Source organism: Falco biarmicus, chromosome 4 (assembly GCF_023638135.1).
Source record: "Falco biarmicus isolate bFalBia1 chromosome 4, bFalBia1.pri, whole genome shotgun sequence".
NCBI lineage: Eukaryota > Metazoa > Chordata > Aves > Falconiformes > Falconidae > Falco > Falco biarmicus.
The window spans coordinates 58,749,660-58,766,374 of NC_079291.1; the positions used below are offsets into that span (position 1 = coordinate 58,749,660).

General features: G+C 44.5%; 1 protein-coding gene across 2 annotated transcripts in view; it reads left to right on the forward strand.

Moving 5' to 3' along the window:
- LOC130147874 (vasoactive intestinal polypeptide receptor) overlaps window positions 1–16,715 on the forward strand; it is a 116,041-nt gene that overhangs the window by 20,921 nt on the left and 78,405 nt on the right. The window lies entirely within an intron of this gene.

Consider the following 16,715-nt stretch of genomic DNA (forward strand, 5'->3'; position numbering starts at 1 on the left):
ATGTGAAGGTGTTGTAGGCAAAATGCAAAGGAATATCATGGATCATAAATGTACTGACAGGGCCCAGGCAGCTGGGCAGGAGGGACACAGCGTGAGGAGCTACAGCCATCTCGGCTGGAGTCAGGTGCTTGGAGGAGCTCTCGGCCATCTGGGAAGCAGAGCGAGCGTTGCAGCCGTGTGAGCGCTGGCGCCTACATGGCGGGTGCCTGTGTTTGAGCCAGAGGTGCAATGCCTTGGGGTAGTAGGTGCACCATGGCTGCTCCAAGGAGATCTCGCGCTGCTTTGCCCACAGCTCCCTGGAGACCTGCACTGCTCACATCAACGTGTACTGCTGCTGAAATCCCACGGAGAGCTCAGGGTGGAAACCAGCATTTTCAGGAGCAGTAATGTAGTGTGTTAAGTGTCTCCCTTGGAGAGATGCTGTGCTCGGGGACAGAGAGGGTCAGGTCAAGGGTGACTGCATTTAGGGGTGATGTCAAGCTCTGCTGGCTGACTGCTCCTGGTCAGCTGTACCAGCCCTGGGGAAAAATAAAAACCGCAGCAGATGGAGGTGCCTTTTCTGCAGAATCATTTCCCTGGTTACCTCCATTCCTTCGGTGCTGAAGCTTCCTGATGCCTGAAGGCGATCCACTCCTTATTTCTAGCAAGGGGAGTCCCAGGGGTGCCGCGAAGCCGCCTGTCTGGGGAGCTCTCCGTGAGGTTCACATGTGGAGCTGCTGGGCTGAATAAATGGAGAACAAAAATAAGGGAATGCTGGGGTTTCTGAACAAATCTTTTTTTTTTTCTTTTCTTTTCTTTCTTTCTTTTCTTTTTTTTTTTTTTTAATCTATTGCCGTTGCTTTTGCAGAGCAAAGCTGTATTTTTACCCTTCTGTTTCAACATGAAGATATATATCCAAGAGATAATTGTGGCATTTAGGGAGTCGGAGAGTGTGAAGGGGGATGCCCTTTTCTGATAGCTTTTCTGCTTCTCCCAGGGGATGATGTTGTTGCTTGCAGTTTATTTTCCTGTTCAGCTGTGACTCTGCGACACAAAGTTCATTGGAGTGTGGCATTCACCTGCTGCGCAGATACGGCTGGAATTTGCTGAAAGGTGATATTGTTACTAAGACTCGGATAAGGGACCTGGAAGAGTTACTCTTGGTTCCTGCTTTTGATGAAACGTTCTGTCCTCCTCAGCTTTGTAAGGTTCTCTTCTCCACCTGCAAAATCAGGATTTCTCAGGGGTTTTTTTTGCCTGTTTTAGTCTGTTTTCCATGTCGACAATTCAGAGGAGGGGCCGAACACGTGGATGTGTTGTAAGAACTCCCATCTTATGTTTGGCTGCTGATTATATTAGGCAGTGAGTAACGTAAATGATAAATTGGAGCCAAACTTGTGTTTTGGTTAAAGAGGCAAGGGATCCCTGATAGACTTGACTGGAGCAGATGTATCCACTTTGGGGTAAAAGCCCTTGAAGAAACTTATAAGGTAAAAAAAAAAGCTTATTCAGATAAAAGGTCTGAAAAGTGCTGTGGTGTGGGGGGAAGTTGAAAGAACTGGGGAAGTTTGTTCTGGCAAACAGAACGCTGCAGGGATAAATCACAACTTGTATTTAAGTATGTGAAAACACTACTGCAAGTAAGAGGCAAGAGATAAAAATCTGCTGTCCTTAACCGGTCTGGGTAGGAGTAGGAATATGGGCCTTAAATTGCAGCCACAGAAATGTAGTGTTTCACAAACGGGCAGAATCTTTCTGATGGTCAGCAGAGGGAAGCCTAGGAATTGATTAGGGTCTGTAAGGACACTGTGGAGTCTGTCACTGGGGATACTTGACAAAGGATGGGACAAAAGCTTGTCAGAAATCATTACTGGCACTTCTTACGCATCACACAGGGATAAAATAGTTGGTCCCTTATGGACCCTCCTAATCTCTGTTGGTTCTCTTTTTTGTTTCTTTGCCCTTGATCTGTGAATATGCTTGCTAGCTTGTTTTCACACAGAATCAGGCTGGCTGAGGTTGGAAGGGACCTCTGGAGCTCATCTGTTTTGTGAAGTTTAGTATGACCATCTGCATAGCCCCAACCATTAGTTTCTGCTTTGGACCTGCAGTACAGACAGACCTGAACGATTTGAAGGGACAGTCCTGAAAGACACTTCTGGTAAATCGTGCCAGTCAGTGTTAAACCATTTCCAAGCAATGCTTTACTTCTAATCTTCATTTGTCTCATTAGAAAATTCAGTCACAGGAATTTGTTAAGCCTTTTTGGTTTGGTTTGGTTGGGGTTTTTTTTTTCATATTAAATAGATATCCTTGGTAGGAAATCCTCTTATGCTTTAGGCATTTGCTGGTTGCAATTGATTAGACTGTTTTGTTTCTCTCTCTAAGTTTAGCTGGGATGTTTTGTTTGGCACAAGCAGGTTTTCCAGACCTTTATTCATTCTTATAATGCCATTCTCAATGTTTGCCGAGTCAGTTAGCCAGGGTGTATATTGTGCCAGCTACCTGGAAACTGGGTGAAATCCTGGCTGTTTCCAAGTCAATAGAAATCTCTTTGACTTAAGTTTGTGTCTTAACAATTTACCCTGAAAAAAGGCTACTGCCTCCCAATTTAAATTTCTTCATTATTACTCTTAAAGGTGGAAAAGTGGACACTGAACTATGTAGATGACGTTTTGCTGTATGGGATGTGATGGTATGGCTCTTTGAGTTCAAGTTGTGTTGTTCCCACAGTTGTATTCAAAAGGTACTTGAAGACCACCTACAAGTAATACCAATTTCTACATTATGAGGGTTGTGCAGCAACTAAACAGTCACTCAGAAAGGTTGTGCAATCTCCATGCTTGGAGCTTTTTAAGACTTGGCTGGATAAATTTGTGGCTGAGCAAGAGTAGCATTGGTGCTAGTCCAGCTTCAAGCTGAAGGCTGGACCAAAGCACTCCAGAGATCCCTTCTAGCCAAAGTTTCTTTAATTCCCTAATTAGATAGCACTAGACACTACCTGATCTGTAGTCGCCAGGATGCCTCTGCTAAATCCATGCATTGAATGATATTAGGATATTCCTTTGGCCAATTTTATTACTGAACAGGTTGTTAAAAGAATAATTTTAAGCAATATCTAACACCTATGTTAATCTGCTGTTATGTTGGATGCGCTTCCACCAGCTTCCAAGTGGAGAGAATTAGTTAATCAGGCCATGATTATGTTATTAGCTGGAGGTGTAATACCAGTGTCAGTAGTACAGGACTGAGCTTTTTCTGGGGCTAGGCTTTTGCATTCAGCTTGCCAGAGCATCTGACTCTCAGATTTATTTTGTCAAAACCAGAAATCATTGCTCAGTACCAGAGAGAGTATCAGTAGGTTCCTAGGCCATACTAGCAAAAATGGCCACTCTTGGCTCTGTGCAGAGCTGTGTTTCTTTGTGCATGCACAGAAGAGCTGAGTGTCAGTCTGCAATTGCTCCACTTCACGGGGTCATTTGAGAACTGAAAGCCCAGCGAAATCAAAGGGACACCTGAAACCCTCCTTTTTTGTTACCCCATATTCTAGTCAGTGTTTGAAAGGCACACAAGACAAAGGATGGATAAGCCACAGGTAGGGCTGGTTTCTTCACAGCGGTTTTCCTTTTCTTCCCTCTTTCACCCTTCTGGAGGTGAATGCTGTGGAAGTAGGTGTTCCCTGTGCTCCTCACTGATGCTCTTGCTGCTCAGCATGTGTCTGCCTGTCTCTCAACTAATTCAGTTTACATACTTGAAGGAGTTCTGGGGAGTCAGCAAAATGTTTTTTTGCCTTAGTTTCATACTTTCTTCTCCAGAAGCAAAGTTGGGGTTAGTTGCTATCTTTTTCCCTATGGTTTGTTTGGGGTTTTTTTTCCTCTTTTCTTTTTTTTTCCTCCTCTTGGCTTTCCAGCATTATTGTAGCTAACCTGCAGGACTGCAGTTTCTGGGGCAGCCACCTTGTATCATTGCTGTCTTGATTTGATGTGACCAAGCATACAGAATCAAGGGATGCTGGAGGGGAGTAAGGAAAGATGAGGCTGTGAATGAGGAGTTGCTAGGCAGGTAGGGGCTGCTAAGGTGTGGAGGAGGTGGCTGTAAAGGACTGTCATTACTGTCATCATACTTTAAATTATCCCTCTCTGTCCCTTTAGTAATGATCCTTACTCCCATCTCTAGTTGTAGGCAGATCTGCCTCGGACGTTTGCAGGCATGCGTGCACACGTGTGAGGGATTCTGCACCACTCCACTCACTGTGGCTACCAAGAAGCATTGTCCTCTGTGGGATGTTCAGAAAATGCCCCAACAGGTGTTGGCTGGAGACAGACATCATGTGGAGAAGAGTATATTGCCTGTAATATTTTAGCTGGGCAACTTTGGTTTACGTGGTCCAGCATCGCTCAAGTTCAATCAACTAACAGGTCCTTCTGCTCTGTCGTTTCCAGCAGAGGTTTCAGGTTCTCACTGCCTTTTTGTTGCTTGCTCCCTCTTCTCCTGTTCGCTTTTAATCACTACATTTCATTCCATCTTTAGTGAAGCCAATGGATCTTTAAGTAATACCACTGCAGACCTCCCTGTGGCTCTGTGTTTCTGCTGTCATCCCTGCAGCCTTCACACTAGCCATTTCTGGAGTTTCCTTCCAGTTGTTGTATCAATCCCCATATCTGTCGTTCAGGCAGTCATTCCTTTTGGCATGCCATCAGTCGGTTTACTGAAGTTAGGAAAGGTTAAATCCACTGATTTCCCTCGTTCCAAAAAAACCCAACAACCCAGGAACCTTCTCAAAAAAAGCTATCAGTTACATTGCCGTGATTTACTTTTGATAACCATTTTGCATTTTATCCAAATCTCCATTTGCCGCCATGCTTTCAATTACTCTTTCCTTCAAGTGGTGTTCAAAACTCTTGTGTAGTTTTGTTCTCAGATTAGCTTGCTGATAACTGTCTGGATCTCCCCACCACCACCCACCTCCATATAAAAAGGCATTACATTTGTTGACTTTCAGCCAGATGGTACCACTCCCACCACCCCATCTGAGCAGGTTGTTCTCTTTTGAGTGGCTTTCACCTCATATACAACAGTTTCCGTACCCTTGTTTGCCTTCACAGTCAGCCCGTCGTTGTTCTCAATTATTCAAGCTCAATCATTTTCACCATGTGTTAACTATTCCACTTTGTATTATTAAAATTATATTTTTACCTCCAGTTCTTTGAAGAAGCCAGTGAACAGAAGTGGGGGGTGGGGCTGCTGCAACTTCTCCTTTTTTGGGGGCTATGCTTAGTTTTATCTTGAATTTCAGCAATCTGAATTTGCACAGCAATCTTTTTTTTCTTTTTTTTTTTTTTCTCCCTTGTTGCTGTTCTCTTTTTTTTCATACTGCTGAAATAGTTTTTCTGCTTAGCTGAGTTGGTCTTGACAGCAAAGGCTAGACTTCTAGCAGTGCTCAGAGGTTTTGCTGCTTCTCGTACTGCTCTGAACATCATTTTCTTTCCAGAGCCATCAGCCACTCTGCCCAGGTGTTCTTATCACTCCTAATTCCATCTCAGGTTTTATCTTCCTAATTTTCTAATCTATTATTTTCCTCATACCCAATATGCCTAAAAGGAGATTTGAAGTCTTTCTCTTCCTCCCGTGGAACAGGGGCTGACTTCTCCCATTCTTTTTTTCCACCCAGATTCTCTTTTTCTCTGTTGGCTCTTTGCTGGCTGAACCACGAGCACGTTTTGAGAAGAACATTTAAATATTTCATAGAAAGCAGGGTATGTGTGACAGAGGTGGACATCAGAGTACACTGGCATATGGAAAGGTCTTTCAGAGACATGCAAATACTGGTAACAGGGAGTGTGAAGTATTTAGGTTGTTGGTTTTTTTTGTGACTGCTTTTGTCTGGTTTTGGTATAAGGAAGGTGTTTTGGGAGGCAGCCAGAGCAACCTGACATTTTTGTTGTGGTTTCTTTTATGTGGGTTGTGGGTTCTTTTTTTTTTTTTTTTTTAAGCTACTAACTTGCTGGATGATCTTGGGCTTTCTGCCTTGGTTTCTCCATCTGTCAAAAGATGCTAGATATGCTAACTTTGCAAAACATTTTGAGATCTACAGCCAGTGGCATCACCTGAGAGAGGTCTGATGATACTGTACCACTAAAAGGTGGTTTTGCCATCTAAGCATTCATTTTCTGTGTCATTTGTGCCCTTGTATATTTTCCCTTTTAAATACACAAAGCAGAAACGTCTTCCCTGTAAGCTTTCCCCCTCATCTGTGTTGTTAGCAGGTAAGGAATGACAAAAGGAAATGCCCAGCACAAAACCCCTAGGATTAATTATCTGCCTGCTTAGCCGGTTCATCACAATCTAGTTGCACAGTGGAAGGCAGCTGCAAGTTGACTTTGCTTCAGGGACCGACGGGAAGCAAAGCTTCAGCTAACAGCCAAGCTGGAATGATGAGGTCCTGCGGGAAGCGAGAGAGTGAGATACTTACTTCCTTAAAGCCATTGGTAAACTCTTGCCTGGCCAAGCCTTGCCATGTTCAAAGCATGGAAATTGCTAGCAGGTTGCTTTGATTTGTAATGGAGGTATTTCTAGCATCTGACACTTCACTTTGATCATCTGTTTCACTTGACACTCAGCTGTGTACTCAGCAGAAGTGACGGTAGTTGAGATGCAGCCCTGTTGCAGCAACACGATCACTTTGGGATCATAAGTCTTTTCTGAGCGTTATTAAGAGGAAGGTGGTTGGGGCTGTCAGAGAAATTAGATGTGGTCCTCAGGCTCCTGGAAGGACATCAGCGTGCTCTTCAGGTGGAGGTATTACATGCGTGCCTGGCTTAAACAGCTTGTGTGAGTGTGTCTCATGTCGTATTTGTTAAATTTTCAGGTGTAAAGTCTCTTAGGCTCGTGTTTCAACCTATTTAGCCTGTAGCTTTAAGTCCTTTTCAGCTAGGAAGAGTGGAACCTCCCATGTTTTCATACTGACCCTTCACATAGACCACTCAAAGCTGTGCAGGGCAAATGCTGATCATTTCAGCTCTGGTTTACTTTCTCCTGCAGAACTGTAAGTCCCTCCTAAAATTTCCATCTTTAGTCAGTCCACTAAGTCCTGATGGAGTATGTTCTCTTTATCAATTGCTTAGACGTACTGTGTTCTCTATGCAGATGAGCCATTGGGCACAGTGAGTTTTATCAAAAACATCTGAATCCAAAGCTCCCAAATGTAAATGTAATTAGCAGCTTTCCTCTAGGAGAGCTGTGGACAACCAGACAGTGCTCTCCAGCATGTTCTGTTCTAAATCAAGGCTGTGTCTGTGTGTCCATCTTGTGCTCTCTTTGGTAAGGATCTCTTCAGTTACTCTCTGCTTGGTTTTCCCCATTCTTGTGGATCTTTGTTCTTCATGACAGCAGTGCTTCCTATGATTGTCCTTATTTGCTCTCCCTCACATATTTTTGCCGTTTTGCTTCCTTCCATCCTCAGCCAACAAAGGGAAGGATGGCCCCGTCCCGATTTGTGGAAGATAGCAGCTCTTGTGCTTGGAGTGGCTCCAAATCGCTGGGGTACTCTTGGCTGCCTTATTATTAAGAGAATGACTTGATCCTTTGTTCTGAAACAGGGTACGGAGCTCATCCCAGTAGGCTCTTATTCCTGGAAGACACACCTGGATGCTTCAGACTTTCCATGACGAATCTTTTTAGAGAGCTTTGATGCTTTATAAAGGATGGTTTATAAACCCATAAGTAACATCTTCACCCAGAGCCTTCTTGACTGAATCACTTCTTCATTTGAAAGGGGGAAGATTCATTTCTTCTTGATCTCCGAATGAACTAAACTCATCTTTCGCCAACATCTTTGTATTTTTTGTACTCTCCCTGGTAGGTAATCAGTCTTTTGAAGTGAATTCTTTGAAATGAATTGCATTTATAGATTGTTCCAGGCATGTACCTGGATTTCAATAGAAAGCTTTGAATAGTGGCACAAACGAGCCCCGTTAGGGGCACTTTTTCAGAATGCAGAGTGGTGTGTGAACAGTCAAATCATCCTGGAATTGGTCCTACTGTTGGTTGAATAAAAGATGTTGAAGGTATTGATAGCCAAGAAGATTAAAACCCTATCACCAACTGTATTATTGAAAGGTGCTGTGGAAGACATATGCCATAGGGAGGATTATTATATACGTGTGGGGTTTTTTTCTTATGTTTTCTGTTTCTTGCTCCTTTGTCTCCTCCTAGTTGCTCTTACAGAAGTGGTACTGACCTTGAAAAACTTGTGTTCTGCCCCAATTGACTCTTTCTTTATGGTTGCTGGATCACAGGATTGGAAGTTCCATGTCCTAAAGTCATTTAGTGTTCGGTGAGCTCAGGAAGGTGTCAGGTACCGGGTGCTCCAAATGCTGAATGTGTCCCGTTTTGCCTGTTCAGCTGGAGATGCTAAGGCTGCTTAAGTGAAGCAAGGAGACAGCACTGAGTAAATGCCAAACACCCTCTTTTGTCCTCATTGCTAGCTGCCACTGAGCTTCAGAGTGCCTGCTCTGCCTAGGAAAAGCCATGCCAGGAACGCTGGCTGCTAGACTGCTCTGTGACGTTGCCACTCTGCTGTTCACAATCCTTCCCTGAGTGCATAAAAAACCCACAAACAACAAAAAACAGAGTTTACAGTGAGAAGCTGTGCATGGGAAATGTCCTCTCCAGACAGCCCCAGAGCTCCAGGTGAGGCTGCTGCATATTGCAGCTGTAAGGGTTTCCAGCATGAGTGGTGGGCAAGCCCAGTGTCAGTCACTCCAGCCCTTGCTTTACTGATGGTGCAGTAGCCCTGGCTTAACACTGGGTTTCTAGAGACTCTCAGAACTTTCAGTTCCCGTAAAAGGTTAAAAGGAGCTGCCCGTGTTGCTAGCCAAAACCATTGTTCCTCAAACCAGACCACTGCAGTGTTTCTGAGAACTAGAGAACATCCAGCTTGCTTTAACCAGCTCCCTGGTTATAAATAATATCCCATAGCCAGCCTTCCAGGAGGCTTGCAGAGTCCTGTTTGCCGAAGGTGTTTTGTACATGACATGTGTGCAGCTTCCAGGCAGTGGGAGAGGTCTAGGGAATGCTTGAGAACTTGAAGGGTAAGGAAGAAACCTCAAGGACTTCACTGTGATTTCAATCATATTCCTAATTTGTCACAGCCTCTGGGCTGAACTGCCCATTGACATACCCGTGGGCTCTCCAGGATATTACTCAAACTGCCAGTCTCCATTGCTTTGGATTTGGGAACCCTTTCTGCTCTACACCCCAGCCCAAGTCCTTCTGGGGCCACCTGAGCAGGTCTGAGTTCAGTCCATGTCTTCCACACTGTGGCAGGTGGACCTGGTGGATGGTAACATCTGGGTTGGTTTGAGGAGGAAAACAGGACTCTAGTGCCAGAGTTGGGGTGAACTGGAAATGCAGTGGAGAGCACGCAGGACTGGGTAGCAGCCCTCTGTGGTTGCCCAGGACAAGAATCAGAGCTGGATGATGGAGGCTTTGTCAGGAGTTAGGATCTGGCCCAGGACAGAGGAGAGAGGAACACAAGCAACTCACAGGTTTTGCTGAGACATCCACTGAGGGCTTTCTAGTCCCTTCTGAGCCTGAAGCTGAATTGGGGACCATTTCTTCTGTGCACAGCAGTCAAGAGCTGGCTGCTCAGGAGATGGCTCTGTGCTAGTTGAGCAGCAATTCAGGACAGTATTAACAGGTTACCTGCAACATTCTCCTGAAGCCCAGTACCTTGCATTCAGAAGCAGCATTTCAAGGTTGATCGTCTTGAAAACAACGCAACCTGTAAACAAATCAGAGCACTTACCAGCCTTTCACTCAACTTCTCCATAGGGATCCTGCCCGGTACCATCTCACATCTGCTCTTGGCATACACTGGGGAAGGTCGGGGCTCTCTGGAGGGAAATCATTCAGTTTAGACATGAGCCCAGGTCTGTGGGTTTTACCTCATGTAACTGTAGATATTTGCAGTGTAGACATCCACGCCTCAGCCCAAGGCTCCCTGGATGAAGCAGTATAGGGTAAGTTTCCTCTCACTTGTTTTTATACAGTCCTTTTATTTTGAAGTGACTCATGCCATAAAAGTGCCTGCTTCTCACTTCAAGTGGGGAAGGATGATCAATGTGAAGTAGACAGATGTAGATGTTTATGTTATAGACACACTTTTTGCCCATGGATCCCCAAATCACGTTTCTGAATCCTGGGGGTCACACAGTTCTGGATCTGCATTTACCTTGTATTTCTGCTGTTCCTGTAACTGGCTGAGCAGAAGCTTTGGAGGCAAATTTCCTCCAGAAGCTTTGATGAGTTTAGTAGTTAAGTTTCTGAACAATCTTTAAAGAAATAGAATTTTCCTCAACAGGGCTCTGCTCCTTAGACCCAAAGGAAAAAAGAAATTGAAAGCAGTCAATGACCAATAGTTCAGGGAAAACTGCAAGTTAATTTGCTGCTCTCCAGTTTCGATAGAAGTCAGGTAGTGGAGTCCTCTTCTTTCCTTCCTTTGCTGCCTCTGCGTACTCTTAGGATAATCAGTACTGTTACTTGCTTATGTTTTCTCAACCATAAGAGAGATATTATAACACTTTGCTTTTTACTCTGAATTGTAGTTCTAAGCACCACTGATCTTAGTGTTGTAGCATCCCTTTATTTCTGCAATAGCCTGAATTGTTTTCCTTTGTCTGAACTTCCTGGAAAGGAAATTCTTACCACCTATTCCAGATGGTAATTTAAAGTAAGGAGCCATCAGAGCTGTCTCCTATTCAGTTGTGAGAATTTACTCAAGTGCTGCCTTTCTTTTAATTGCTGTGTGTCTTTACTCCGGTGCCAGGGTGTCACCTCTTTAAGACCCCAATTCAGCTCTGCTTTCCAAGAGAGGCATATACAAGCTTGTCACTAAGGAGTTAAGCAACACAGCTGCTCAGCTTCCCTTTCCTTCTGGTTCTCCAAGCCCTTTGCAAAACACTCTGCACATGTTTCCTTGATCTTCCAACCCCTCACAGAGAAAGGGGACAATCAGACTAATTGAAGTCTCCGTGCCTCCAAGCTGCTGGATTGATTTGGCCAAGTTCTCTTTGTTTAACAGGACTTGCTTGGATGAGCCGGAAAAAACCACATCTGCTTTCCTCATCAAATGATAGATCTGATATTGGCATGATTATATTTGGCAGAAACATGAAATGGAGTGGTTTGAACAGCAAAGTGGGAGTCAGGATACTTGGGTATTTGCCTGGACCTCTTTTATTTGGAAAAGTCTCCTGGGGACACATGCTGCTACCCATGCTCCTAGAGTCCCTTACTGATGGCTGGTTGCAGAGCAGTGTATTTACTACATGAGTAGAGGTCATAGCAGAATATCGCTTGCCTCTGCTTAAAAAACATCAGTTTTACAAGTCCTTTATTGATCCTACAAAGGCCATACAGGGCGTTTGGTATGTTTTGAATGTGGTCTTATCTCTTAGTTTATGTCTGTATTACTGGCATCTAACATTTACTTCTCCATGCTGTCATGACATATTTGTAGCATGTTTTTGGATTCTTACACAAAGGTCCTTTAGAAGAGCAAATAATTATAGTACTCCATAGATACTGTCTTTTTTTTTCTTCTTTTTCCTCAAGACCACCAGAGCTTTTTCAGCTTTTAAATTTGACAGTGTCATCGTTGGAAACTGTGTTACCCATCAGTATAGATAAAAATCCTGTGTCGGTGTCTACCTGTGGTCCACCCTCCGTGCTTATTCTTGCACATGTACACAGTATTTCTGGGGGCTCGCTCAGAGGGCTTTTAGGAATAAAGCTGCATTTTCCTGAGGATGTTCAATAGGAAGTAACTAGAAAGAAACTGAAAATCTAGTTTTAAGACAGAGCTGAATGAAGTTATGAAAGAAATCAAAGCCAAGATTGTTGCATAGGAAGTTTCTTCAGTTCCTGTGTTGCTACAAATAATGAGCATAAATGAAAGCCCCTGGTCTGAAATTAATGTGGAGCTCTTCTGGCAACCAGCCAGAAGTAGCTCCTTCAGGTTATGCTACTGAGGCTTGAAATGAGACCTGCCTGCAAAAATCTTTCATTTCCTTTGCTGTCCACGTGAAAAAACATTAAGAATCTCCATCTCTACCTAAAGCAGTGACCAAAGTCGTGTTACAGAAACTGTAGGAAGGCAACTGATGCTCTTGTCTTACACTGTCACTACCTTCACAGAAGCTATAGGAAGGTAATAACAGCCTAAGAAATTTTCATTCAGATAACTGGAAGTGTCACTACTGTGTAGGCTCTGGGAGCTGAACAGAAATGGGCGAGGGGTGTGATTTCATCATCTGCAGGCTTTTCAGTTCTAGTCTTCCTTGCTTGACTTCAAATCCTGTTATTGCTGTGGTCACCCTACGTCTCTGTACGGTGAGCTTCAGGGGAGCCCAGGAACACTCCGGGATCAGGAGAAGGGGAGATACTGAGGCTCACATCACTTCTTGGGGGTCCTTACTCCTGCTTACCTGCACCTGTGGCTTTGCTGGGAATCCCACCTGCCTTTGAGAAGTTCCCACATGAGCAAAGGAGCCGTCCCGTGGTTAGCCTGGCCCTGCTAATGGCCGGCAGCGTAGATGGGACTAAATACTTCTGTGGCTCCTTCAGTCTGTGACAATCCTTTGAATTGTATTTAATTAAAGAGTGTACACAATGGGTTTATTTGCAGTAGCAGACTGTGTGGTAATCCTCTAACAACTGTTGGGATCTGGCGGGAAGGAAAACTCTCATTAATAAAGTCTTTGGGGATAATTCCACATGAGAGTTGCTGCAGAATTCAAGAGCTGCAGCAAATTGCACCCAGAAAAACATTCCCTTCGCCTGTCTGCCCAGGGCTTCAGACTGTGTGCGGGAACAATGACCCCTGACAAACCCACCACAATTTTTACCTGGCATCTTGGGCATGCCAGGAGGGCTTAGCAAAGGGGGCTTGACTGAGTTTCAGCTTCACCCACAACAGACATGCCCAGGGAACCAGATTACTGTTCACTGGCTGATGTTAATGTGAGCTAACCAAAGCTAGTCATGCTTTTCCTTTATCTACACTTTTTGGATGGGAAATGGGAATTAGTGTACTGCTCAGCCTCATGTCTGTGTGGCCAGTTGCCCACTGCAGTGAAAGATGCCAAAGCCCCAAATCTCTGCCTTTTACACAGGAAAAAAAGCAAACAAACAAACCAAAACAACACAGCAATAAAAAACAGAGCTGGGGATGAAGTACAGTGAGTTTGTACTAAACTGTCTGTAAAGTCTACTTCAAAGTTTTCTAGGAGGAATACAGCAAGGAAGGAGACTTACTTAGCCTTTAATCCCAGGGAAGATTCCCCTTGGCAAGCAAGACTCACAGCTCTTGGGAAGTCTTTTCAGCCATGGGCATTTTGTTAACTGGGAGGTGAATTCAGGCAGCTGGACTTGTTGCCCTGCTCACCATCGTGCCAACGGAACTGACCTGCCAACAAAAAAAGACACAATTTCCTGTTTCCAAATGATGCCCCAAACTGTGATTTTTTAAAATGTATTTTTTTTTTAATGTGAGGGTTATTAGTGTTATCACTAGGGAGGTAGAACGAGGTTGCTGTGATTGTTTGGGTTATTTATTTACTTTTTAGTTAACAAGGAAAACGAGCCATAAACTAGGTAGCCTCCAATGTGAGTCTGTTTGTTGACCTTGATGATTCAGTTAAAGGTCTTTAGACATGAAATTCACACATCACTGACCTCCAGCTAAATAGTAGGTATTTGAGTTTGAACTGGTCCAACTACAGTCAGTGAAGTGGGATGAAAGCCTTCAGGGCTGGTGCTTGCTAGCTCTCTGTGGACTAGAAGGAACGGTAAAAATCAGTTCAGATTAAACATGTAGCTTTTACCCAGCTAAAATGAAGGAAGATGTTTCCAGCTGAGAGAGAAGGTGAGATGCATCCCACTTTTTGTTTGGTTGTTGTTTATATAATAGTTTAGGTCAGAAAGTATTTTTAAGATCATTGAATCCCATTGTTAAGCTAAGGCAGCCAAGCCCACCACTAAACCATGACCCTAAGCGCCACATCTGTGCGTCTTCTAAAAATCTCCAGGGATGGTGACCCCACCACCTCCCTGGGCAGCCTGTTCCAGAGCTTGACCATCCTTTTGGTGAAGGATATTTTCCAAATATCAAATCTAAACCTCCCCTGGTGGGACATGAGGCTGTTTCCTCTTGTCCTGTCAATTTGTCACCTGGGAGCAGAGACGACCCCCCCTCGCTGCACCCCCCTGTCAGGCAGCTGCAGGGAGCGAGAAGGTCCCCCCTGAGCCCCCTTCTCTCCAGGCTGAACCCCCAGCTGCCCCCTGCCTGGCTCTGGACACGCTCCAGCCCCTCAGGGTCTGGCTGGTGCTGAGGGGCCCAAACTGAGCCCAGCATCCGAGGGGCGGCCCCCCCAGTGCCCAGCGCAGGGGGACGGGCACTGCCCTGGCCCTGCTGGCCACACCGTGTCTGACACCAGCCAGGGCGCTGCTGGCCCCCTTGGCCACCTGGGCATGCTGGGGGCTCGTGCCCAGCTGCTGCCCCCCAGCCCCTTCCCCGCCGGGCAGTGCCCAGCCCCCTGCCCCCAGCCCGCAGCTCCTGGGGCTGGTGTGACCCCCGGGCAGGGCCCGGCACGGGGCCAGGGTGACCCCCACACAGCTGGGCTCGGCCCCTCGGCCGGCCTGCCCAGACCCTGCAGGTCAACACTCCCCCCAACTCGATGTTGTCTGCAGCCTTAGTGTTTGTTTGAAGTAACTAGTACTGGTTTAGAGAGGTTAGTATGTAGGTGAGGTGTCTGGTTTGGCGTTGGCAGATCCAACATCCAGTTTACATGGGCCCATGCCCCCTGCAGTGACAGCTGTTGGCCAAGAGGGATACCACGGAACATCTCAACTGCACCTGTCCCGAACAGATCTGCTCTGGGATAAGGCTGGATACCTCTGCTCGGGACACTAAATCCCACCTCAGTGTCTGGCTCTGCTTGAAATCCGTGAGGATCGGGGTCCTGAATACTCCTTCATGGCCTTCCACAGAGCCACCCACCTTGCTTAGAAGCTCACAGCAAGGCAGCACCAGCAGTGGCTGAGTCAAGTCCACCTGTATTCTGGTGGTTTAGCTATTGGACACTCTTTTTCCAGTGGTTTGCCTAACATAGATGTCTTTCCTTTGGACTGGATGAAAAAAAAAAAAAAGTGAGATTTTTAAAATTCCATCTATGATCAAGTTTACCTGAATCCATCATGAGACCACTTTTCAGAACACTAACAATGAATTGGCCTGATTTTTTATTTTTTTTAAAGGTGATAAAACATTTATTCAAAAGTAAATATCAGGCTGTTGAGGTAAATATGTAATCAACCAATTTAGGCATGCATTTTTAGTGAAGGGAAGATGTGGCAGTGAAGTACTTACTAATGGGCTTGGTAGAAAATTTACTGCATAGAAAAAAAATAAAATATGTTGTAGAAGTGCACAGCGCTTTGCCAATCCTGATAAAAGTTAGAGCTGCATGAATTAATTTATAAAGTAAAAACTTGAGTTATTTATAGATGTGAGGTGAATTTGGCAATAGTTTAAGTCCAGAGAGTTAAACTTTCCTTTGAAAAAGTCAGAATGTTTTGAAAACATTTCAATCTTTATTTTTACAGCAACTGTTCTGCAGATCTCTCATGCTTCCCCTCACACTTTTTTTAAGGTTAAAATAAAACAGCAAGAAGCACTGTAAATCAAAACAAAATGAATCTATGGTACTTTAGATGAGCCAAGATAAAATTTCATAAGATCTCTTTCCCTTTGGGAAAAAGAAGCATTTGAGTACTGAGAAAACTCCAAATAATCCCCCCCCCCCTTCTTGTGTTTGGTTTTTTTTTTATTTTTAATTTTACTAGAAAACCATATAATTAGTTGTTTATACACTACTAATCAAGGCCCTTTCCCAACCTAAACGAAGTTACAGTTTGAACAAGACATGGAGTGAAATAGGGAAGAGAGCAGGTTGAGTTAATAAAAAATGGTGTGAATAAATTTACTGTGCTGTATTATTTTATAATTTTAACTCAAAGGCAATTTACATCAAACAATTGTTCTTTCAAAAGGTATCTGGGCCTTCTGTCTTACCAGCTTGTCTGACAAATATATGGATGGAGAAATCGCTCACACATTTTGAAACAAGACATGAAATTTTCTTTTTTCTTTCTTTTTTTTTTCCCTCAGCCTACTTCTGATAAAAATATATGCTTTTTCCAAAATCTGGCAAGAGTGAACACTGAATCAATGACTTCTTACAGGCAAAAGCTCATCCTGTGTCCTCAAAATCTATCCCTGAAGCTCACACGACTCACAGTTTTCCCTGCATCACTTTTTTAACAGTGACAGTATAAACTCAAGCTGAGACTTCTGCTCTCTTCACATTATTCCCCTCTTGCCATCTCTTTGCAGCTGAGTAGGTTTCTCCCTGCCAAGTGCCGTTTCCAGTCTCTCTGACCGAGATGGGGGCTTGTGCATTACGCCACGCATAACGGGACCCCAGTTTTTGCTGGCAGCTGCCACAGCAATGAAGCAAGGTGTTCCCTGCAAGCTGAGCGTGTGTGGGTGACAGGGTGTTACCTGTGAGCTCATGGCTCATGGTTTGGAGTGCAAATTGTCACTCGCACATTTTATGATTGAGGTAGTTAATGAATTGCATGTTGTGAGGAGCCTGCAATTAATTACCTGAACG